At 35.7% G+C, this 27,065-nt stretch overlaps 1 long non-coding RNA gene across 1 annotated transcript in view; it reads right to left on the minus strand.

Annotated features, from left to right (window-relative positions):
* Positions 1 to 27,065, minus strand: part of LOC121101041 — a 195,894-nt gene that overhangs the window by 83,666 nt on the left and 85,163 nt on the right. Inside the window, exon 2 of the long non-coding RNA XR_005832982.1 lies at positions 15,877 to 16,132. This is a non-coding gene — a long non-coding RNA (uncharacterized LOC121101041). The remainder of the gene's footprint in view (positions 1 to 15,876; positions 16,133 to 27,065) is intronic.

Below are 27,065 nucleotides of genomic sequence, written 5' to 3' on the forward strand. Positions count from 1 at the left end.
AAGTCATTTGCCCAAGGAACTTCCAGAGGGAGAGACACAATTTGAAGATGATTGGTTGAGTTGGCTTGCACTGAGTGGAAACAAATCTCAATCCCATTTTCCTTAGTTAGACTGTTCTTTAGTTCCAGAGGTCCACAGACATGCAGATTTCTCCAAACCTCTAGTATGATTTGAGAGTAATTAACAGAGAATCCTGCAGGATTCTCTACTGTCCATGAGTTTGATGGTTTCCAAAAGTCAAATGTCAAGGGGTGCCTGGGTGGCTCAGTTGGTTAAGCATCTGCCTCTGGCTCAGGTCATGATCCCAGGGTTCTGGGATCGAGCCCCACATCAGGCTCCCTGCTCAGCAGGGAACCTGATTCTCCCTCTTCCTCTGCCTTTCCCCCTGTTTGTGCTCTCCCTCTCTCTCTCTCTGTCAAATAAATAAATCAAACCTCTAAAAAAATTAAAGTCAGATATCAAAAGAATCAAATCAGGACCTCTGATTGGAATGGATTTCAGTCTTGATAGCCAATAGATTTTTTTTTTCTCAGTGGGGTATGTTTAGTAAGGATAGTCATTTGAGGCCCGAGCTCAATTTTTTCAGACCTCACTGAAACTCTATGTATAGAACTTACTGTAAGAATGAAAAAAGCCTTGCATGCTCTCATTTGGAAGAGATGCTGTGGCTTAATCACCATTTTATTAGATTAGGTACTAGAATACTCTTAATCCAAAGTGATAATAAACAGTTTTACATAATCGCCATATAAATCAGATTTATTGGGTCATAAGAATATAGTTGAAAAAAATCTATAGAAATTTTCTCATTAACTTATATTAAGGAATGTGAATATGTAAAATTAATTTCTATTATCATTGCCAGGCCTTATTTTTATATCAATAATCCTTCAATAAAAATAATTCTTAACATAAAGATTAAGAAATCAAATAAGAAAGCTTGAGATTTAGCAAAAATGTGTATGTTAAATAAAGAAAAATGTATTTCAGACTCTAAATGGATTAAACACTATTCTTCTTTACTGGTGTGAGGTTTAAGCACTTTGGGAAGCTCACTAAAAAAAGAAAAAAAAAAATCAAGGTGCCTGGATGGCTCAGTCAGTTAATCATCCAACTCTTGATTTTGGCTCAGGTCATGATCTCAAGGTCATGAGACTGAGCCCTGCATTGGTCTCCCATGCTCAGTGTGGAGTCCGCTTGCCCTTCTTCCTCTGCTCCTCCCCCACTTGCTCTCTCTTTCAAATAAAGAAATTAAATCTTTAAAAATAAACAGAAAAAAATGTGTTAAAGGGAGAGCCCAAACTTAAAAAAAAAAAAAAAAAAAAGAACTTCAACAGAATTTGTGTTAAGTGCAAGTCTCCAATGCAGCTCAGATTACTCTAGGCCAGTAGTGACACAAAACTAATAAAGGCAAATCTTTGTAAAGAGGAAGTAGATATAAGTGATAGACAATAGATTAGATGGATGCATAAATACACAGAAATAAGTATGTATACATATAATTAATATCTAAGTTATACAGTACTGGGCAATGAATGGGATGGCAGGGGACCCAAATAAGTCAGAACTGAGATTTCATTACAAAATTTGACATCTCCAGTATTATTACCAACTTTCCCACCCCTCCACCCACCAAGGGAACCACTGATACTCTTATGACAAGCATCTCAGTCATGTCTGAAGATACAGGGATTTGCAATGGAACATTTATTTTGATAAGAGGCAGAGGGGATTCCCTGGGAGAGGATTTGTCCCAATGTTACAAGGCAAGTGCAATAAAGTAAAACACTGGCAACATGTTTAATGGTAACTCTTTCTTGATGTGTTCTAACTTTGATATCCTGGTGGTAAACACATGCACTTGGGAGAGAATGAATTACAATAAACTTAGAGAATTCTGGACCTTAGAAACTAAGCACAGATGATGGGCTAAATGAGCATAATTTAGAACAGTGGGAACTGCATCTACAGTCAATTCTTACAAAAAGTGGGGAGCACCAGAATTCTGGAAAGATGGGAGGAGCCAGGAGAGGATGAGATATGGGTTGAATATATGATTGACAGTATCACAAAATATGACAATGGGGACACCCGGGTGGCTCAGTTGGTTAAGCATCCAATTCTTGTTTTTGGCTCAGGTCATGATCTCAGGTCCTGAGATCGAGCCCTGTGTCAGGCTCCACAGTGAGCGTGGAGCCTGCCTGGGGTTCTCTCTTTCTCCCTCTTCCTTTGCCCCTCACCAGCCCCCCACCTTCTCATTCTCTTTCTCTCAAATAAATTAATTTTAAAAAACGACAATGTCTTTTAATAGAGGAAGGCAGTGCATGACGTAGGGTCCAGAAAAAAATCCAGAGGTGAATCAAAGAATCTGAAGATATTCTCAGGCATTTAGTGTGGAATAACCTCCCAAAGACAGTATCTGAAGCATTCTCATCTTTGAGGTGGTCATTAACAGAACTAACAAAAATCTGCTCTAAGTGTTTATATGACCTTATTTGCTAACTGATTAGCCTTGTAATTTTTACACTTTACCATCACAATAATAAGGAAAGATCAGACAAAATCATTACTATGAATAAACACAGTGAATTACAAAATTATACATATATTATTTATATTATTTGGAGTAACCTGCGTGGTTTGCAAATATAGAACCAACACTGGATAGGGAGAACGAAAGTTACCTTTTTGGTGGCTATAGAGGAAAATAAAGACAAATTTCTGAATATTTCTAATAGTTTTAACAGATATTCAAAAATCTTTAAAAATGGCAAAGGAAAAAGGTAATAATAATAACAAATATTGGGCAGCCATGTGGATGACTGCCACGGTTCTGAAAGACTGTCCTTCAGACACCAGAATTCAGTAAGGCCACAGAGCTACTCTGTATCTGTGACGTGTCAGGCAGGCTGCTGCGCTGACCATACGGCAACAAACAAAACTCACAGTCTCTGCGTCTGTGGAGTTTCTATCTCACTATGCTTGAGAATGCCCTGGAGGAACAATACCAATGCATCTTCAATGAAACAAACTACAACACTGTGAAATCCAATAAAATAAATTAAAAATGTATCAAAACTAAAGATGGGCATTACATTTTGAAAAGATCTCTTATCCACAACTGTCTACATTTTATCAGTTACGAAAAACTGAAATTTCTTTTGGGTTTTAGTGGTTACCATGGGAACAATAGAATCAAAGTAAGGTTTTGTTTTTTATTGTTCGTGAACTCCACAACTCCCAAGTCAGGGCTCTTTTTAAAAACTAGGTACATGGTTTATGCTTCAGGCTTAAGCAGATCACTGTCTCCTCACAACTCAAATTCAAATTGGAGGAATCCTATTTTCAAGGATTGAGGGAACCTGGGAGAGAATGTAACCCAGAGGTAAAAGGGGATAGATATAAAAACCCAGAACCATCAGTATATTTAGTGGCGACTCTTTTTTACTATTGGGCATTCTGAGATTTGGGAAAAAAAGGTAGAGGGAGAACAGAATTAGGCCCAGTCCAAATTAGCCAATCAATTAAGCTCAAATAGGAAAATGCAAAACCTGACTGGCTGTGTTCCAAGCAGTAGGTAGACAATGCCACGATGGGGTATCTCCTGTAATCTCACTGAACATGAAAATATGGCCCAATGAATGTCCTGAGCTTTGTTTAATAAAACAAGCTCCTATCTCTCCTTTGGGACTAGAGATTTTCTTAAGTGGTGGGATGAGAATCCAGAAGCCTGAAGAGGGGGCAAGAGAGTCCCCAGCCCCAAAAGCCAATAGTTGACTACAATAGTGGTTCCTATCTTGAAAGCCGAATCATCTGGAGGGTTTGTAAACAAACACAGGTATCCAAAGCACACCCTAGCAATAGAGAATCAAAATATCAAGTGTTGAGAACTATACATCTATATTTTCATACAGCTTATGATGGGGGGGGGGAGATTCTGCTGCTACGCTCAGGTTTGTAAATCACTACTCTAGAGAGTTTGTGAAAAATTAGTCCTTGCTTTCAAATCTCCTTATTAACTTGACCCACAGGAGGGAGTGTGAGGAAGAGAAGTGAGTAAGGTTACCCCACGTCTGTAAACCCTTGAGAGAGGCAAAGGAGGCACATGTCAGCAGATGCCTAAGGCTTAAGTAACCTGTATGGTCCAGGCCCTGTAACAGAAGCTGACGATTCCACTACTCCTCTGTTTTACACACTGATCCACGTTTCGAGGGTGTTAAGAACCAAGCCACACAAAGCAGAGACCAGATAAGAAATCTTTAGTTTTACTAGCAGTACTCTACCCAACTGTAAGATTTAGTATCCTTAGAGATAACCAGGCTTCTAAGAATAATTGTCTCCATATGTTGACTTCACTCCCTCAGCTCTTATTCACATTTATTGTTAAAATATTTTATTAATGCACAACTCCCTAAGTATTGATTTTAAATCAAATCTACTCTGCATAGTGTGGTTTTATTAATTTAAAACCATAACCATGTAATTATGCTCTAAGTCCTTTATTTTATACATCAGTTTAACCAAACCAACTTTATTAAATAATACCAACTAATATGTACCTTGTTTTAACAGGAGGAGATCCAAACTTGAACTTAGGGAATCTAGGACTTGCCCCAATTTATTTTCCCCTCCCAAGACTTATAAACACAGGAGAGCCATTTCACTCCTCCTGTTCATAGCTTTCTCATGTGTAAAGTGGACATCATATGCACACCACCTGGTCATTATCATTTAAAATAATAAGGCTCAAGTGTGACATGAGCTTGAAACAAGTTTGGGACTCATAAATTGGTGAAGGAATGAGTGAAAAGATAATGTCATGACAAAGATACAGAACCCTTGTATACTTCTAAGTGTGGTAATAGTCTTGACAACACCCTCTTTCATGACATGTGTGTTCTTTGTGTTCCTACTGTACCTGCATAAGTATCTAGTTTGCAATTAGAGAAAATGTATCTGCCAAGGTTAGAATTTCCTCTCTTATGCTGGGACAGAGGGTGGGAGCAGTAGAGGAGTAGTATTTCTTTGTTAGAGGTTGCCAAGTCTCTCTTTCTCTCAAGATCTTTCTTTCTCTTCCCTCTTGAAGGCTAAGAAAGCAAACATCTCTTTTCTTTCATCCTACAGGTACAGGTTTTCCTTTCAATTGTGACGGAATGCCTTCCTAAGAACAAAATCCCAAACTGTACAGTTTTTTATTCCCATTCCATTAAAAGCTGGTGATCAGAAATTAGTAGATTTTACATATGTTAAAACACAGTATCTTAATTTAATGTTTTTCAACTAATTGCACTTTTTAAAGGAACTGTTTAATAATTCAAATTGGTATTTATTGCCCTCGGCAACATAGCAAATTATGCTTTTAAATCTTCTGAACTTGTCTCATCTTTCTGTGTACCATTTTCCTGTTTATGCAAAATTGTCTTCCCATTTAGCCTTGAAAGCTTTTAAGTCACTTGAATCTTAGTCATCTCTTTTCATTTTCCTCTTTTTTTAACTTTATCTTTTGGTTTGGATATTATAGGTTTTATTTTTAGTAATTAAAATTTCAACATACATATTTAACTGTATATATTTCTAGCATAATCCAAAGATTTCACCAAGAACCTTATGTTTAACTACCCTTAAAATACTTCCACGGCCATCTTGCAAATCATTTTTGTCTGGAAATTTAGTTCCAGCATTCTAAAAGACATAGACAAAATGAGCCACATGTTACAGTCAATAATAAGCAAATATTTTACTGATTAATTTGCTCTCCATTACTTCTTACATTTCACTTCTTTTCTGTGGATTTAATTTTCATGCTGGGTGTATCCTGGAGCAGTCCTTTGAAGCTCAGAGAACTACCTCACATTCAAATTGTAATGGATTCCCATCTGGTTTCCATACCTACCACTGGTGATGCCAACCTCTCCCTCTATCCCCGTCAGCAAGTCTCGATGATTCTATGTATAAGTCTTATCTTCAATCTGCTCACTTATTTCCTTTTCCACTGTCACCTTCCTCACCTATCAACTATGGCTTTCACAGAGTGTTTCTAAATGGCCTGTCCTGCTTCCACTTGCCCTCAGAAAATCCATTGTCACTGAACAGCCAGTATGAATTTTTCAAAAATATAAACTGGATCCTGTTGTACCTTTGTTAAAATGGCTAATTATTATCATCACTCTTGAGATAAATGTAAAATGCTTAATACTGCCAACAGGCTCTTGTTTACTCCTTTCCTGGTGTTTTTAACATGCTTTCTTCTCCGTCTGAAATGCTTCCCCTCCTTTCTTGGCCTTACTAACTGCTATACTTCAGGGAGCAGGTTAAATGACTAAATGACTTTTTCTTATTCATCATTCAACAAGCATTTCCTACCTTTCTACTATTTATTAAGGCCTTGTTCTAGGCACTGGGATAGAGCAGTGGCCAAACAAGAAGAGAAAGGAAAGGAAAGAAGGCATGTATGTATATGTATATATTATCAATATACGTTAAGTACTGTGAAGGAATTTTTAAGAGAAGCCTTATCTGATACCAATCAAAATTGGATTTTCTCCAATCTCCTTTTTAACAACCTGATTTATATATATTTTTGACGCCCTTGTAGAATATATAACAGTGCATTTATTGCGTAATTTTTGTTCAGTGGATGTCTTTTGACTACACTATAAACCCCATGTGTTAGGGAGTATGCTCCTTTTTGCTCTACTCTATCTTTGGCCTTAAAACTGGGCCTAGCACACAATAGATGTTCAATGGATATTTGCTGAAAACTGGCTAATGTTGGTTTTTAATATTCATCTTTATTAATTTTATCCTGAATGCTCACAGAGATATTCTGGATTAGAGACAGATTTCCTATTGCCTTACAGTAAATAGTAAATGCATTAACTCCTCTTCCCCTATCCTTAAGCAACACGATGGAAGCTGATAGGATTTTTTCCTACTTGACTAGTCCAAAACTCCTTAGGTGAGAGACACACTAAAACGCTTTTTCTTGGCTAATAAAAGAGAAGGGGACAGTTCTCCCTTCCTTCCTGACAGGGTCTTCTTTGAAAAGGCCTCTAATCTTTCAGTATGTAAATAAAAATCTGTCTAAGAGCCAGACAGTCCTGTGTGTCAGGGGCTTTATTACTTCTAAAATGTTAGTACCTGGGGAAATAATGCTCCAGTCTTCTTGGCACCATGTAGCTTAACCTAAGCACCTATTCCAGACTATAATCATTGGCCTTCTTGAAGGAAACAGGAGAAGTTTATTATCCTTTTAAGATCAGAACCATTTACTAGACAAATAGCCCCAGATCTAATTCTCTTAGTATGTGAAGAGGAAAATACGTCCATGTCTCAAGATGATGATTTTTTTACATAAACACTGAGAATCCAGAGAAGTTTCATTTCCCCCAAACTGAATAAATGAATGAAAGTAGGAGAGTCTTGTAGGGGGTGACTTTGTAGATGGGGACTTACTTCAACAATTTTACCTATGTTTTTGTTAAGAGACAGTCCTCTACAATCTTTCATATTCCTATAAGTCTTAATAGGTATACCAAGACTGCAAGGCCTTGACAGCATTTTACCTGGGCCACTTTTCAGGATTGTGTCTATAGTAAGCACCCTTGAGGCATGAAATGATGTCATCCTTTAGGACAAATAGCAAGCTTGCTTACTGCTTGCTTTAAGTTAGTAAATTCTTTGTGCTCAGTATTTTTCTCCTGTAATGCACCTCACTTCATGTGTACCATCTATCAGGGTTCTCTGCATTGGCTCCAATGGACTGGTGGAAAAGGAGAACCAATGCAACCATGGTGCTCATGCTGCTATGAGTAATAAAGTCCTTCACCTCCTACCTGGGAGTCTCATGTCTTCTACTAGCAGCCATGAATGAGCAACAATAGGCTAACCTATTAGGTCACAAGGATGGTGAACTCAAATCCAGGGCCTGACAATTTTCTTTAGTATACAGTTCAGATGTAACATGAGGTTGGAGAAGACTGTTTAATTTAACAATATCTTGGGTGTTCATTATTCTGTTGTTGGTCTTACCTACATTCAAATTAGCCCCAGAAGGGGCAGAAGGTACTGATACTCTATATTGTGTGATATCCATCTTTAGGAGATATTTGCCTTCATAGATAGTTCCTGCAGTAGCTGTTAAACTCATTCTACTGATCGTTTAGAAGGGTCATTGAAGTCAGAAAATAGCATTTCTAAAGCTATTACTGAAGAGACATATCATAAAGCTTTACTGAAATTTTCAAAATTTCCCAAACGTACCATGCTTTTTTATTCACCTGGGACTTTGTACATTTGTTTCTTTGGGCTTTATTCTCATTGTTTTCAACCAATTTGAATATTATACCCATTGTTTACAACTCCCTTACAAAAGCCAAATTGGTTCCTCCTCCCTAGTTTGCCTGTGCAGTTAGTACGTATCTCTATTACGTACTGGTTTAGCCTAAAAGATGTACTTCATGACTGAGAAAGAGGACAGGTTACTAAATCATACCAAAATAAACACTTAGAAAACTTTGAAAAATCTACTTATACTCATTGAAATATTATCTACTACATACACAATTTACACATTGAAATAGCAGTAACCACTGAACGTCAGAAGATAAGCATTTGATTTCTATTTCTCTCACCTTCTTTTACAAGTTAACTTTCTATTAGTTTGGATCATTCTCTGTTAGGTCATAGAATTGGCTGACACAGACTCGTTGTTACAGGGTAGGGAAAGAAAAAAAAAAAACAAGGGTAGGGAAAGGTGAAATATGTCTGGAGTATTACCCACTTTACAACTAGTTTATTCTAGATTATTCTTAAATACATCATTCTAATACGAGTATATATTAAAACATATTATAATATTGGTTCTGAAATTAAACTGCCACTTAGACCACAAAAAAATTTAAAAAAGGAAAGTGAGGACAAAAAATTTGGGAATTGGAAAAAATAAAAATAATTTTCAAGGAACATATTACTTAAAGTGTATTTTCCTTTCAGTGCTTTATTTTATGATCAGTTTCTACCTTCTTTAACAATAAAATGAAATGAGAATGAGGAACATTTTGTTACTATAGAGAAAAACATGAATATTTGATGCCTTAGCTGGAAAGACAAAATAAACACTAAGTGAAACTTGTATCTATTACTAGGTTTATTAACCTAAAAATTTGAAGCTAGTTAGGTTATTTCTTTTCAACTCATTAACTAGGAAAATATTTCATTTGATCATTTTTCATATCCTGCATTTGAAGACTTAATTCCAGTAAACAAATTATATAATGTGTTAAGTAGAAGTAATCAATGTGATTATGTATGAATCTCTGTGAATATAAAATTAAATTCTCTAATGTTGTCATGGTATTACCATTTAATTTAAAAGAACAGCAGCAGTTTTAAAGTAATTGCAAAGAAAGTATGTGGCCACTAAGTAATTGAGTAGTTCAGTTGTTTTTTGGTTTTCGTTTTAGAGAGACAAAGAGAAAGAGGGAGAGATCACGCACACATGCGTGCGCGCGCAGACATACATACACACAGACGTGAGCGGGGTGGAGGGGCAGAGGGAGGAGAGAGAGAATCCTAAGCAGGCTCCACATCCAGCAAGTGAGACTGATGCTCGATCTCACAACCCTGAGATCATGACCTGAGCTAAATCAAGAGTTGGACGCTTAACTGACTGAGCCGTCCAGGCACCTCAATTAGTAGTTCAGTTTTTAAGAGTGTGTTATCAGTCTAAATATGTAAAGGAAAATTTCTTCTAAAGCATGACAATTATTCTGGTAGCAGTCAGCAACCTCATTCAGCTATCCATTTAGATTATAAGCTTAAGCTATTCAGTGACAGAACTCATAGAAAAGAACTATGTTTTAGTTGGTATGTTTGGAGGTGCTTATTACAGTATTTTAAGTAATTGACTAGATAAAAATGTATCATGTACAAAGGTAACAGTGTGTCATTATAAATAATTATTATAATTCATCACATATGAGGTCTACGGAAGAATCAGAAGGGACAGAAACAAATCATTTATCCATCAACATGGAGGAAAGTAACTATTCTTATATGTATTTTAGATAGCTTATTCATTTAAATACTTAAGTTAGTATTTAAACATTTATAATGACAACATCTCAAAAATGTATTATATACTTCTAAGTGGAAAATAATTGCTATCACTGAATGTTCTCTTGACAAAGGATTTATATTATGACAAATATTTTATTGTCTACAAATGGCTATTGTTATTAGCATATTAGTCTCCATCAACCTTCCTAATTCTAATTTCCTGTCTCTAATGTGGTATAGAATTAGAAACCAGAAAATACAAAATTCAAACTTCTCTAAAAACAAATAATTTGATAATATTACTTATATGTAATTTGATAGCTATATCTATAAGTCTGTAGATGTAAACATAAGTAGTTATATTCTCAAAACTTACAAATACATGTTCATGAGAAACAGATTTGAAGGCTACTAGCCTACAACATTTTTTTAAATGTTTTTTTATTATATTATGTTAGTCACCATACAGTACATCCCTGGTTTCTGATGTAAAGTTCGATGATTCATTAGTTGCATATTACTAGCCTACAACATGAAAGTCATTCCTGAGTATGTCATAAACACACCAGCGATCTGTCCTTAATACATTGCTTCAAGTCCTCCTAGGTTGTTCAACCACCCCTACCTTCCATGCCCAAGCCTTATCAAAGAGCTACTCTCTATTCCCTATATATTCCCAATGCTCCAATGAGTTGTGGGTGGTAAATAATTTCCTCCTCTTTGTTTCCTCTACAAAGTCTGCACAGTGCCCCTTCTGTAGACTAAGATAATTTCTAAATTCCCTTGTGTCTTTGAGATGCTGAATCTCATTCATTCATTAAAGACTCCTTGACCCTCTGTCTTCCATTCATACTAATACAATGTAAAATGCAATAATCAGATTAGATAATTGAGATAATAATAGGGATGTTAGTCCAGTCACATAATTTTATCTTAATTAACAGGTTATGTTCACTTTGTGTGTATGATTATGTCCTTATGGCTGGTTGATTTTCAGAATTAGTGTTTCATAATTAGTGAAAGAAGTGCAGGAGCTGAAGAAATCATGATTTAAAACAACACCTAAAGGAAATAATTTAATGGTCTAAATAGGGATATTGACTAGTTTCCATGTGTTTACTTTTAAGGGAACATTATTTTTCCCTATTCCTAGTGGGAATGCAAACTGGTACAGCCACTCCGGGAAAGAGTATGGAGGTTGCTCAAAAAGTTAAAAATACAAGTACCCTATGATAATCCCAGGAAGGACTGCTCCTATAGCAGTTCATAGCCTCCCTGTCCCTTTCCCCAGTTTGTCTTTGGGGACATGAACTGATTTGTAAATTTGAGAACAAACTGAGAATGATATGAACATACTCAGATCCACCTTTCACTTGGAAGAAGCCCTAGTTGTATTACTCCAACAGAGGGGGCTCCTCCCACTGTGTGCTGCCTTCAGTGCCCAACTAGCAGGCCGCATGGTTACACGCTCTATGTTGACCTGTCCCAAAAATGAAGGTTATATTTTGGTCTCCAATCTGAGTCACTCTTTGTTTTCTTTGTTTATTTCTGTTTCTAGTCATCAAAAAATTCCTCAGAGAGTCCTACCTTTACTAATCAGTTTTTTTTCAAGTTTTTATTTAAAAATTCCAGTTAAGGGGTGCCTGGGTGGCACAGTGGTTAAGCGTCTGCTTTCGGCTCAGGGCGTGATCCCGGCGTTATGGGATCGAGCCCCACGTCAGGCTCCTCCGCTATGAGCCTGCTTCTTCCTCTCCCACTCACCCTGCTTATGTTCCCTCTCTCGCTGGCTGTCTCTATCTCTGTGAAATAAATAAATAAAATCTTTAAAAAAAAAAAAGATTAAAAATTCCAGTTAATTAACATACAGTGTAATATTGTTTTCAGAAACAGAATTCAGTGATTCATCACTTACATTCAACAGGAACTGCTCATCACAACCAGTATCCTCCTTAACAAATATCACTCATTTAGCCCATCCTCCACCCACCTCTCCTCCAGCAACCCTTAGTTCTCTACAGTTAAGAATCTGTTTTCTGGTTTGCCTCTCTTTTTTTCCCCCATGTTCATTTGGTTTTTTCTTAAATTCCACATATGAATGAAATCATATAGTATTAATCTTCTCTGACTGACTTATTTCGCTTAGCATAATATTCTCTAGCTCAATCCACATAGTTGCAAATGGCAAGATTTTATTCTTTTTTATGGCAGGGTAATATTCCATTGTATACCACACATTCCTTATCCATTCACCAGTCGATGGACATTTGGATTCTTTCCATAATTTGGCTATTGTTGACAATGCTGCTATAAGTATCAGGTGCATGCATCCCTTTGAATCAGTATTTTTGTATCTTTTGGGTAAATACCTAGTAGTGCAATTGCTGGATCATAGGGTAGATCTATTTTTAACTTTTTGAGCAACCTCCATACTGTTTTCCGGAGTGGCTGCACCAGTTTGCATTCCCACCAACAGTGTAAGAGGGTTTCTCCTTCTCCACATTCTTGCCAACATCTGTTGTTTCCTGTATTGTTAATTTTAGCCACTCTGACAGGTGTGAGGTGATACCACACTGTAATTTTGATTTGTATTTCTCTGATGAAGAGTGATGTTGAGCATCTTTTCATGTGCCTGTTGGCCATCTCTATGTCTTCTTTGGAAAAATGTCTATTCATATCTTTTTTTTTAAAAACATTTATTTGACAGAGAGAGAGACAGCCAGAGAGAGAGGGAACAGAAGCCCGGGGAGTGGGAGAGGAAGAAGTAGGCTCCCAGCAGAGCAGGGAGCCCAATGCAGGGCTTGATCCCAGGACCCTGGGATCATGCCCTGAGCCGAAGGCAGACGCTTAACGACTGAGCCACCCAGGCATCCCTATTCATATCTTCTGCCCATTTTTTAAACTGCATTATTCATTTTTTGAGTTTTATAAGTCCTTTATATATTTTAGATACTAACCTTTTATTAGATATGTCACCTGCAAATATCTCCTCCCATTCCTAGGTGCCTTTTAGTTTTGTTGATTGTTTCCTTTGCTGTGGAGAAGCTTTTTATTCTGATGAAGTCCCAATGTTTTTTGTTTTTGTTTCCCTTGCCTCAGGAGACATACCAAGTAAGAAGTTGCTACAGCCTATGTCAGAGAGGTTACTGCTTGTGTTCTCCTCTAGGATTTTGATAGTTTCCTGTCTCATATTTCAGTCTTTCATCCATTTTGAATTTATTTTTGTGTATGGTATAAGAAAGTGGTCCAGTCTCATTCTTTTGCAAGTAGCTCTCCAGTTTTCCCCATACCATTTGTTGAAGAGAATGTCTTTTTCCCATTGGAAATTCTTTCCTGCTTTGTTGAATGTTAGTTGACCAGATAGTTGTGGGTTCATTTCTGGGTTTTCTATTCTGTTCCATTGATCTGTGTGTTTTTGTGCCAGTACCATACTGTGTTGACCACTACACCTTTGTAATATAACTTGAAGTCTGGAACTGAGATGCCTCCAGCTTTGCTTTTCTTTTTCAAGATTGCTTTGGCTATTTGGGGTGTTTTGTGGCTCCATAGAAATTTTAGAATTCTTTGTTCTAGCTCTGTAAAAATGCTGTTGGTATTTTGATAGAGACTGCATTAAATGTGTAGATTGCTTTGGGTAGTATAGACATTTTAACATTTGTTCTTCCAATCCACGAGCATGGAATAATTTTTTTTTTTAAGATTTCAGAGACCATGACATTTTTAAAATGGTCTTTTGCTTTAAAATTCAAAATTCAAGAAAACATAAAATTCTAGAAAATTATTTCAACTCTTACTTATTTGTAATATTTCCTGGATTTGTAGGATTTAGCCAAACAATGCATGCATTTTTCTGATGACTACTTCTATTATTCTTCCTTCCAATCATTTTCGTAAGTGTTGCTTAAACTTTCCTAATTATAAATATTATCTAGCATACAAATTCTGGGTATCCACATATATTTTCAGAATCAGAATAACTGGACAAAAGGCCTTGGAATTATTACATTAATAACAACTCCAAGTGATTCTTATCTTTTGCTTAGTGTGGACATCCTTGATTCAACAACTGCACAGGTAACTGAAGACACAATAAACCTAAGGCTGGCAAAAGCCATTGTTGCTTGAGATACAGTTTGAATATACTGGCTTAACAAAATTAGGTAGATTACTAAGATTCATGGATCCTTCCAGCACCAGCCATTTAGAGTAGATGTTATTGATCAGCTAGAGATTATCTTTCTGCTAACTGTGTAGCAGCATAAAAATCCCGAGCAGGAGAACGTAGAGGAATTAACATAGATGTTTATAACTTTAATCATGAAACTTCATACCTTTGTATCCCCAGAGTCTGGGTTTGCTGGTGTCTCACTACTCTAGTGTATAGATAGCTGACTTCTTTGTCTTTGCTAACCACAATTAATCAACATGGAAACCTTCTTTCAGTGTCTGAAAACACAGCATGGTGCTTTACACTAATTACAAAATGAGTTTATGCGCATGTCTCTCAGTCAAGACAGTGAAACAGAATATAGAGGACCCACTCACAAATAGTTCTAGGTTCCTCCTCAAACTTTCAAGAGTTCTGGAGTAAAATATCCCTAACATTTTCATAACTACTATAGCATTTGTGAAACACACACACACACACACACACACACACACACGCAGACACATATACTTGGGACATCCTAGTTAATAACATTTAATTTCAAATAAACTAACTGCTTGCCATTTATAATAACCTAAATACTTATTTTATGGCTAAATTATAAAATACTGTAAAATCCATACATATAGAAGCTAATATATTCACATCAAAATGTTCTCTTCCTCCCAACTCTTCTTCTCCCTCTCCCTCATCCCTACTTCCCCTTTCCCTCTCCCCTCTTATTTCTTAAAAATCTTTCTAATGACTCTTCTGTCTTTTCACTAGCAATTGATTTTCTTTCTTTCAGTCCCATTTCATTATTTCATTATGATTAATGCTTACCTTTTTTTTTTTTTTTTTTAGATTTTGTTTACTTGAGAGAGAGAGTGCAAGCAGAGGGAGGAGCAGAGGGAGAGGGACAAGCAGACTCCCTGCTGAGCAGACACCAGGCTGGATCCCAAGACCCTGAAATCATGACCTGAGTCTAAATCAAGAGTCCACTTAACAGACTGAACCAACTAGGCACCCAATGCATACCTTCTTTTATCTCATCCTACTTTTATTTCCAGCTAGTCCTTGCAATTTAAAGAATGTGCTAAGTTTGAAATAAGTCAGAGAAAGACAAATACCATATGATTTCACTCATATGTGGAATTTAAGGAACAAAACAGATGAACATAGGGGAAAAAAAAAGAGAGGGAAGCAAACCGTAAGAGACTCTTAACTACAAAGAACAAACTGAGGGTTGATGGAGGGAGATGAGTGGGCTATGGGCTAAATGGGGGATAGGCATTAAGGAGGGTATTTGTTGTGATGAGCACTGGGTGTTTATCTGTAAGTGATTAATCACTAAATTCTATACCTGAAACCAACTTTACCATATATGTAAACTAACTAGAATTTAAATAAAAACTTGAAAAAAAAGAATGTGCTACGTTTAATTGAACAGCAACTAATATGATTTCCCCCTTTAAGATTTAGCTCATTTGCTTTCTTCAGAAAAGCTTTCCTAAATCATATGTCACAATCATTCCCCTTATATTTAACTAATAGCACATACTGTATTACTGATATACTGTTGCATAACAAATTACTCTCAATCTCAGCAACTTAAAAAACACACATTTCTTGTTTCATAGAATCTGTGGGTCAGGAAACCAAGCCTGCCTTACCTGGGTCCTCTGCTTCAGGGTCTCTCACCAGCCTGTAAGCAACTTCTCAACCAGGTCCACATTCATCTTAGGTTCAACTGGGTCAAATTCGTCTTCCAAGCTAGCTCAGGATTGGTTGTTGTCCAGGCTGCATTCCTTGTGGATGGAATGACTGAGAGAATTCAGTTCTTTGCTAGTTGTTAGCTGTAAACTGCCATAAATTCTTTGCCACGTGGACTGCTTCAGAATGACAGCTTTCTTCATCAAAGTGAGCAAGCTGAGAAGGCAGGAAAGAAAGACAGAGAGAGAGAGAGAGAGGAAGGGGTTGCATAAGAGTGTGGCTACCATATGGCAGGGATCATTAAAACTTTCTACCACTCAAGGGGAATCTGGGTGGTTCAGTCCATTGGACACTGGACTCTTGTTTTCCACGCAGATCATGATCTAGGGGTGGTGGGGTCAGCACCACATCTAGCCCCCTTAGCTCCAACTCAACACAGTCTGCTGGGGATTCACTGCCTCCCCCTACACCCTTTCTAGTCCCCCCCCCCCGCCAGCTTATGCCCACATGTGCACGCTCTCTCTGTCTAAATAAATGGATAAAATCTTAAAACAAAAACAAAACAAAAAAAAAAACTTTCTACCATTCATCCAGCACCCATTCATTTACAACCTTGAGGATTTCTTTACACCTGTATGCATCATCATATAGCCTCACTTAATTTTTTTTTCCTATTTTTATTTTCACTTTCCCAGTTGATGGCAAGTTCCTTGATCCTTACTGTCCTCATTCCTTTAAGATATATTGAAATTGCTGTAATTTATTTTACTTAACTCAGTTAATTCAACTTCCCTGTGTCTCCCTGGTGACAGAGAAGGGATTTAGATAAGACTGTTAGTTGCATTGCTCACTCAATTTTGGTCTCTCTAAAGTTTCACAGAACATAAAACACTTTTTGTCCATCATCTTTAGATAGTGTGCATGCAAGCTTACTGGAGCACTATACCGTATATTTCATAACATAATGTTAGTTTTTGTTATTGTTTTTGTTGATTATTTATATTGGAAAAATATGGGTTTCCATCACAGCTAACGCTAAATCCATTACCCTTTCAACCTTATACCATTAAAATTAAACACAATTTCTACAGTTACAATTCTGGATTAAATGATATTGTCAGTCTTCAGCAAAGTTTTATGTAATGAATTTCCAGACTATTGTTTTATAAACTGTCAAAATCCATTTTGTATATCATACCTTGCAGAAATGGTTTGCCAAGTCTTTATTCTTATTAAGATTCCTTGGATTGAGCCTCTTATGTTAGCCGTCTTCATCACTAAAGATTATAGGGATGTCTTGGTCTGACTGAAGCCACAAAAATCAAGTGACAGGATAATTTGATTTAGAAATTAGCAGCCTTTTCTTCTACTGTAGCATCATAAAACACGTAAGTATTTTTTCCCATCTTTTCCAGAAAATAATAATCTTTGTTCGGGACAGAAATGTATATGATACATTTTTTCACATCTATGCTAATACTCAGTGTTAATGCAGTTGACAATCTAGTGATTTTCCAAATGTAATTATAGATTTAATTTGCATTTCCCTGACTCATGTAGTTGAGCATCTTTTCATATGTATATTTACTTTTCTGATAATTGCTTTTTTGTATATTTTGCCCTTTTTTTCATTGTATTTCTTATCAATTTCTAAGATTTCATATATATAGCAAATATTTTGTCAGTTTCAGTTTTCTGTTTATTGCAGCATCTGTTCTGCACACTTTTGTGAGGGGGTTGGCAATATGTCTGTCACTGACTTCATAGTCTCAAGTGTTTCTAGTTTAAAAAAGAAGCTATGTTTAATTGTTTTTTTATTTTAAAATTTTAGCAGTCCAACTTTTTATTCTATCAATTAGATAGCAGACTGTTACGATACCATTTATTAAATGACTATTTTACAAGTTTAAATACCACTTATGTTCATATTAGATTCACATGGATGAATTATAGCTTGCCTATTTTCTTCCCCAGGCAATGAACAAAGACTAGATCAGTTACTGACCCACACTTTTGATTACACTGGTCTTAATTTAAGCTTTAATGTCTTTGAGACCAGTTTTCATTATTCTCTATTTTTATCATTTTATTTTTATTTATACTACTTTTGATACATGTACTTTAAACCATTTTATATTGTTAAATACATACACTTATTTGGATTTTATTTATTTTTTATTTTTTTAAAGGTTTATTTATTTATTTGAGAGGAGAGAACACGTCTGGGGGGTGGGAGGGAGAAGCAGAGGAGAGGGAGAGGGGGAGAAGCAGAGGAGAGGGAGAGGGAGAGAAGCAGACTCCCTGCTGAGCATGGAGCCCAATGGGGGGCTGGATCCCACAAGCCTGAAACCACCACCAGAGCCAAAACGAAGAGTTAGAGCCCCAACTTACTGAGTCACCCAGGTGCCCCACTTGTTTGGATTTTAATTGTAATGGTATTAATTATATGTATTAATTTAGAAATTAATAGTATTTTGATTATATTGAGTCTTCCCTTGCAGGAATATATTGTATTCTTCTACTTGTTTAAGTCCTCATTTCCTTTAATAAAATTGCATAGGTTTCAGTATTTAGTACTTTTAGATCTATCTTGTTTATTTTACACTTAAATATTCAACTTTTATTGTTATTGTGAATAAACTAATTTGTCCATTTCCAGTTGGTTATTTTAAGTAGAGGCAAAAGAAAAAAAAAAGAATAAAACTATTGACTTTTGTGTATTTATCTTATTTCCACCTGACATCAATTTCTCTGTTAAATTTTACCAACTTCTGCTAATTTCTAAAGGACTGTATAATTATATAGTCAATTTCTACTAAGAGAGGTAATTATTTTTTATAATGGAATAATTTCTTTATGTTAATAACTTTTATAATGATGACCTTATTTTACTTTCAAATTGCTTTAGTTAGAATTTCAAAATGTTGGTTAGTCATTATGCTAGTATTCCTGTCATGCTTCTTAAATGGTTTGGCTTTAGCATTTTGTGTTTATGATGCAATTTGTTCATTTGGGGTGTATAGTTTTGCATGGGAGAACTGAATGAGGGAATTCTACTTCTTTTTTTTTTTTTAAGAATTTATTTATTTATTTAAGAGAGAGAGGGAGAGAGCATGAGCAGGGGAAGGGGCAGAGGGAGAGGGAGAAGGAGAAGGAGACTCCCTGCTGAGTGCAAAGCAGGACTGGGGGCTAGTTTCCAGGACCCTGAAATCATGACTTGAGCCAAAGTCAGACATTTAACCAACTGAGCCACCTAGGCACCCCAGGAATTCCGTTTCTTTTACATCAGTAGAAAATTCATGGCCAGCCAGAATGAAAATACTTTCCAATTTCCACTACTCACTTTAAGTTTGAAAACTTGAGCAATCTGAAGAGTTTGACTGAAGCTGATAAATATATACAGAGCTACAAATATACTTAGGGGAATGCAAGAACCAAGAGGAGAAAAAACAAGATTAATATGTCAAGTACACATTTCCACTGATATTGAGTTGTTACAAGAGCAAGATCACAATTTTACTTAGTTAAAATACTGAGTATTCAGAGAGATCCAATGAAATAATGAAATACATTTTATGGGTGGGGGGAACAGCAGAGACATCTAGTTTTAATTCCACTATGTAAAGATCTTAGAAGTCATATTATCTTTAAAATAAGAAAACACTTAACAAACTAAAAATCAGTGACTTTTCTGGGACCCATTAGAAAAAGGAGGTTGTGGGGAAAACTGCCCAAAGCCATGATATCTGGAGAAACAGATAAATTGAGAGTCACAGCTGAGATATGCTTGTCTGAAGCCAAAGTAACAGGAGCTATAAACTAATAAGAACTTTAAATGCTAATTTTAATGAATTTCTGGAGACTAAGAGTAAACTAGGTCAACAGAAACTTTCCAAGCTCAAATACAAAGAGAATGGGGGAAAAAAAGAACAAAACAAACAAGAATTTTGAGAAAATTTAAAAGCACACACGTAATTGGAAAATAGAAGGAAAATAAAGAGGATAGAGCAGAAGAATACTTGAAGAAATAATGGCCAAGAACTTACCAAAACTAGACACTAACCCATTAATCCAGAAGGCTTAAAAAATACCAATTAAGATAAAAAAAATTAAAAATAACAAAAGTTGATACCTGGTCATATCATATTCAAATAGCAAAACTAAAGACAAAAAGAACATTTTGAATAAAGCCAAAGGGGGAAAATTTTACCTACTATGAGTTGAATTGTGTTCCCCCGCAGCTATTTTGAAGCCTTAACTCCTGGTACCTATTAATGTAACCTTATTTGGAATTAAGGTTTTTTGCACATATAATCAAGTTAAAATGAGGTCATGCTGGATTAGAATGAGAACTAATCCAATGACAGATACCTTTATAAGAACAGAAAAATGTGGGCACAAAGACATAGAGGAAAGAACCCCATTGACGGAGGCAGAGATTGGAGTGATTCGTCTACAAGCCAAGGAATTTCAAAGATTGCTGGCAATCACCAGAGGCTAGAAGACAGACATGGGACTGTTTCTATCTTTGAGTTTTCAGAAAGAGCTAAGCCTGCTGCTGCCTTGATTTCAGACTTTTTAGCCTCTACAGTATGAGAGAAAAAATTTCTGTTGTTTTAAGCAACTTGGAGTATGATGATTTGTTATGGCAGCCCTAGGAAACTCAGATACTTCAAGGAACAAAGAGGAAAGTTACCGCAGGCTGCTCATCAGAAACCATATAAGCAAGAAGACAGTGACATAAAATATTTAACGTGTTGAAAAAAGGAAGACATCAATGTAGAATCTATATCCAGTGGAATTATCCTTCAAAGGTGATACAGAAATAAGCTTTCTTAGAAAATAAAAAATTGGGAGAATTTATCACCAGCAGACCTACTTCGCAAGAAATGTTAAAAGAAGTTCTTCAGAGAGAAGGAAAATGGTATCGATCAAAAACAGATGTTTACAAAGGACAAGTGCCATAGAAAGAAAAAATGAAGGTAAAATGAAATATTTCATTTTCTTATTCTTAACTGATCTAAATGTTAGCTGTTTACTTAAAGTAACAGTAGTAAAAATGTTATTGCTAAAGTGAAATGAATTACACCGATGTCAGGAGGGATGGGAGGAAAGAATCTGCAAATAAGGGACGCCTGGGTGGCTCAGTTGGTTAAGCGTCTGCTTTCTGCTCTGGTCATGACCCAGGGTCCTGGGACTGAGTCCCACATCGGGCTCCCTGCGGAGCAGGGAGCTTCTCCCTCTGCCTGCTGCTCCCCCGGCTTGTGCTCTCTCTCTCTCTCTGACAAATAAATAAATAAAATCTTAAAAAGAAAAAAAATCTGCAACAGTACAAGGTACCTGCTGTACACCCGTCGCACTACAGTGCTATCACAGGCAGACAGACTTAAGAGAGTATAGGTGTATATTAGAAACTCTAGGGCTATCGCTACATTTTTTATAAGAAATATAATTTAAATGCTAATTGAGATACAATAAAAACATATAAAAAGCTCAATTTAAACTAGAGAAGGAAGAAAAAGTGGGAAGGGGGTAAAACCAAAGAATAAATGCAAAAAATAGAAAACAAGGTAAATATTAATCCAAATATATCAATAATCACTTTCATTGTGAATCACCTAAATACGGTAAGTAAAAGACTAACATTGAACTATACTGTGTACAAGGAACCCACCTTAGGTGTATATAGATAGGGTAAAAGTAAAAAGAGAAATATATACCAAGCTAACACTAAGCAAATACTTAAAAAGCACTTAGAATAGCTAATTTCAGATTAAAACAGACTTCAGAACAAGGACAATTCTCAAGTATAAATGGAGTCATTACATAAAGATACAGGATCAATTATCTTAGAAGACACGACAATCCTAAATATGTATGTACCTAACAACAGATCATCAACATACATGAGGCAAAAACTAATAGAACTGCAATGAAAAACAGACAAATCCAGTATTATAATAAGAGACTTCAACACAAACTCTGACAGTATTGATAAACTGAGCAGCCAGAAAACCAGTAAATAAAGAGGCAAACAGAACAGTCAATGAACTTGATCTAATTTGTATTTATTAAATATTCCATCCACAACAGCAGGATATACATTCTTCAAGCTCACCTAGGACATTTACCAAAATATTTACCAAAATATATTTACCAAAATATACCAAAATAGAAATCACACAGAGCATTTTGCAGGCCATGTCAGAATTAAACTAGAAATGAGTAACAAAAATGATACCTGGATAATCCCCAAACACTTAAAATTTGAAAAATGTTTTTAAATAACACATGGATCAAAAAAGTCTCAGGAAAAACTAAATGAAAATAGAAGGGCAACATAGCAAACTTTGGGGATTCGGTGAAAACAGTACTTAGAGGGAAATTTATAGTAGTAAGTGCAAGTATTAGAAAACAAGAAAGGAGTAAAATCAATAACCTGAGCTTCTACTTAAGGAAATTGAAGAAACAAGTAATTTAAGCCTAAAGCAAGCAGAAAAAAAAATTAAGAACAATTAAAGGAGAAATAAAAAAAATTGAAAACAGGAAAATAGAGAAAATCAGCAAAACCACACTTGATCTTAGCCAAAAGGCCGAGAAGCGATGAAAATCAGCAAAACCAATAACATGTTCTTTGAAAAGTTCAATTAAGATTGACAAACATCTAGCAAGGATAAACAAGAAAGAAAGAATAAAGTATACACAAATTAACAATATCAGAGATGAAGGAGACACCATCATCACTACTGCTCTCATATACATTAAAAAGATAATAATGATATGCCATAAACAAATCTCTGTCCACAAATTTGATAACTCAGATGAAAAGTTCTAATTCCTTGAAAGACAGGTGATCAAAACTCACACAAAGAGAAATGTCTAATCTGTGTAAGCCTTTACCTATTAAATAAACTAAGTCAAAATATTAATAACCTTCCAGAAAGAATCAGGGTCAGATGATTTTATTGGTGAAGTCTATCAAAGCTTTAACAAAGAAATGATATAAATTCCCTGCAAGACCTTCCAGAAAATAAAAGCAGGAAGAACGATGTTTGATTCATTTCATGAGGCAAGAATTATCCTAACACCAAAACCAGATAGAAATTACAATAAAGGAATATTACAGAGCAACATAAACACAGAAGCAACTATTCTCAACAAAATAGTAGCTAATAAGATTCAACAAACTGAATAAATAAAATTAAATAAATTCAAAAACACCCCTTCAATTAAGTAGTATTTATTCTAGTTATGTAAGTCTAAACCAACACTTAAAAAACAATATTGCATAGAGCACTGGGTGTTATATACAAATAATGAATCATGGAACACTACATCAAAAACTAAGGATGTACTGAATGGTGACATAATATAATAAAAAATTATTACTAAAAAAAAAGAAAAAAAGAAAAAACAATATAAAAGACTACCTCAACAGACTAATGTAGGAAAATCATATGATCATATCAATAGGTGCAGAAAAATTATTTGACAAACTCCAACACCTATTCATGATGAAACCTCCCAGCAAACTAGGAGTAGGGGGAATTTCCTTAAATTGGTAAATACCATCTACTAAAATCCTAAAACCCATAGGAGGAAACCTAGATGACATTAGGTTTGGTGATGACTTTCTTAATAAACATCAAAGGCATGATCCGTGAAATAACGTCTAAGTTGAACTTTTAATTTTATTAAAATTAAAAACAATGTCAAAAGAATGAAAATAGAAGCCACAGACTGGGAGTAATATTTGCAAAAAATACACCTGATAAAAGATTGTTATCCAGAATTGTAAAGAACTCTTAAAACTTAACAATAAGAAAACAACTCAGTTAAAAAAATGAGCCAAGTCCCAAACAGACACCTTCAAAGAAGATATACAGATGGTACAGACGCATAAGAAAAGACATTCAAGGGAAGCCTGGGTAGCTCAGTGAGTTAAGTGTCTGCCTTCAGCTCAGGTCCTGATCCCAGGGTGCTGGGATAGAGTCCCACATGGGGCTCCTTGGGCTTAGCGGGGAGCCTACTTCTCTCTCTGCCTGCTCTGCCTGCTCTGCCTGCCACTCTCCCTACTTGTGCTCTTTCTCTCTCTCTCCCTGACAAATAAATAAAATCTTTAAAAAAAGAGGGAGACATTCAATATCATATGTCAACAGGAATTGCAAAATAAAACAATGAGATACCACTACACACCTATTAGAACGGCCAAAATCCAGAACACTGACAACACAGAATGCTAACCAGGGTGTGGACCAACAGGAACTCTGGTTCGTTATTGGTTGGGAATGCAAAATGGTATAGTCATTTTGGAAGACAGTTTGGCAGTTTCTTTTTTCTTTCTTTAAAGATTTTATTTATTTATTTGTCAGAGAGAGAGAGCACAAGAAGGGGGAGCAGCAAGCAGAGGGAGAAGCAGGCTCCCCACTGAGCAAGGAGCTCAGTGCGGCACTTGATCCCAGAACCTTGGGATCATGACCTGAGCTTAAGGCAGACGCTTAACCAACTGAGCCACCCAGGCGACCCAGTTTGACAGTTTCTTACAAAATGAAACATAGTCTTAACCACAAGATCTGGCACTCACACTCCTTGGCATTTACCCAAATGAGTTGAAAACTTATGCCCACACAAAAACTGCACATAGATGTTTATAACAGTTCTATTCATAACTGCCAAAACTTGGAAGCAACCACAATGTCCATCAGTTGGTGAATGGACAAACTGGTACATACAGACAATGGAATATTATTCAGTGCTAAAAATATATGAGTTATCAAGCCATGAAAAGAAATGGAGAAAACTTACATGAAATTTACTAAGTAAAAGAAGCCCATCTGAAAAGGTTATATACTGCACAATTCCAACTATCTGACATTCTGGAAAAGGAAAATGATGGAGACAGTAAAGATATTAGTGATTTCCAGAGATTTAGTGGAAAGGAATGGATGAATGAGTAGAGCATAGAGAATTTCTAGGGAAGTAAAACTATTCTGCATGGTAATACAATAGTGGATACATGTCATTATACATTTGTCAAAACCCATAGAATGTAAACACCAAGAGTGAACGCAAATCTAAAGTATGGACTTGAGGTGACGATATGTCGATGTAGTCTACTGTAACAAATGTTGGTATCATCATGTGTGGGGGCTACTGATAATGGAGGAGGTTATGCATGTGTGGGGGCAAGATGTATATGGGAAATCTCCATACCTTCTGTTCAATTTTGCTGTGTACCTAAAACTGCTCTAAAAAATAAAAGGTATAAAAAAAAAAAAAGAAAAACACAGCTAACATATTAACGGTGAGAAACTGGGCACTTTTCCTCTAAGATCAAAAGTATATCAACATTTCCTGAGAAAACGTTGAAAAATATTACCTCTCAGGCGTGTAAGATGATGGATGAGTCATTTTGAACACACTGGCCTCTAGTTGATAATCAATAGAGACTCTTTCTCTGGATATTTGGCAAACTGATCATAGCTTAAGTGCAAAATTGCCTAGAAGGTGGGAAGGTTGTTTTAAGAAAATTTTAAAAATAGGGGCGCCTGGATGGCTCAGTCGTTTAAGCATCTGCCTTCAGGTCAGGTTACGATCCCGGACTCCTGGGATCACTGCTCATCAGGGAGTCTGCTTCTTCTGCTCCTTCCCCCACTCATGCTCTCTCTCCCTCTCTCAAATAAATAATTAAAATCTTAAAAAAGAGAAAACTTTAAAAATAAGAATACATTAATAGTTACTTTACTAATGTCTGATATAATGCAGTATTAATGATATAAAATTGTGTTTTTTTTAAAGATTTTATTTATTTATTCAACAGAGATAGAGACAGCCAGTGAGAGAGGGAACACAAGCAGGGGGAGTGGGAGAGAAAGAAGCAGGCTCATAGCGGAGGAGCCTGATGTGGGGCTCGATCCCATAACGCCAGGATCACGCCCTGAGCCGAAGGCAGACGCTTAACCGCTGTGCCACCCAGGCGCCCCTAAAATTGCTTTAAATGAAGCAAAAAATGTATAATGCTCATTGGCAAAACATCTCTATATTTTGTTCCAGTTTGAATGAACACATAACAAATACTATATAAAAAAATTAAATAAATAAGAAATAAACAGGGATATTTGAGTTAGAGATTCTTTTGCGGACTTATATTTTCTGAATCTGTTGGAAGCACCTTTCCCTTCATGATCCACATATATTTATAGATTTAGCTGTTAAGTTACCTGGACTTTTCCATCAGCAACTTAGGTGCAATAGTAATAAAAAAAAAAGTATTACTACATAACTGCTACCAATTTGATGTCATCTTTGGTTAGAAGATACTGAGGATAACAATATATATCTAACAAGTATTAGATAACCAGGAATTCCGGGCATTATAGATCCTCTAGAAAAACAGATTGGCGTCATTAAATTTGGTTATAAATGGCAGTATTATAGATGATAAGAAAAACTAGTGCCGCCAATTATAAGCTGTAGAAATTTTTTTAATAGGGCAGATTTAACGATTTGAAAAACAGGTTGCCCTAAAAGTTTTCTAGTTTCCAAAGTGCATCAGTATCTTTTAAAAAATGGAATACAAATAAGTGACGGCAAGAGAGATCCAATTTATAAAATTCTCTACTTTTCCCAAAATAAAGGGCCTAGTTAAAAAGCTCATGATTAATTTAATATTGTCTATAATCCATAAAACCTAGTCTAATAAACTGAATTCTATTAGGCTCTGATTTTTATTCTTTTATTAACATTTAACTGGAATAGCTTATATTACAAAATGCAACTTCCCAATCTACAAGTAAAGAGGTATTTAATTATTTTACTTTCCAAAACTATAAAACAATTCAATTATGTAATAATCAGAAATGTTGCAGAAAGAGTAAAAGAGGAACTCTCATGCACAAAATTTACAAAGAGAATGTTTATTGCAACATGATTTATAATAAGAGAAAACCAAAGGAAAGAAAAGCTAATGCCAAATAATGTGGTACAATTAAATTAATACTGGCACAGCTATATATTGGAATTATTCTAAAAATCACACAAAGCTGTCAAGAATCCTTATTGATCATAAAATGCTTACATATAGTGTTATATACACAATTACATATATGAATTATAAATATATACATGTTTATATACATGGTTTTAAGCA

Source organism: Ursus maritimus, unplaced genomic scaffold (assembly GCF_017311325.1).
Source record: "Ursus maritimus isolate PB19 unplaced genomic scaffold, ASM1731132v1 scaffold_6, whole genome shotgun sequence".
In the NCBI taxonomy this organism is placed as follows: domain Eukaryota; kingdom Metazoa; phylum Chordata; class Mammalia; order Carnivora; family Ursidae; genus Ursus; species Ursus maritimus.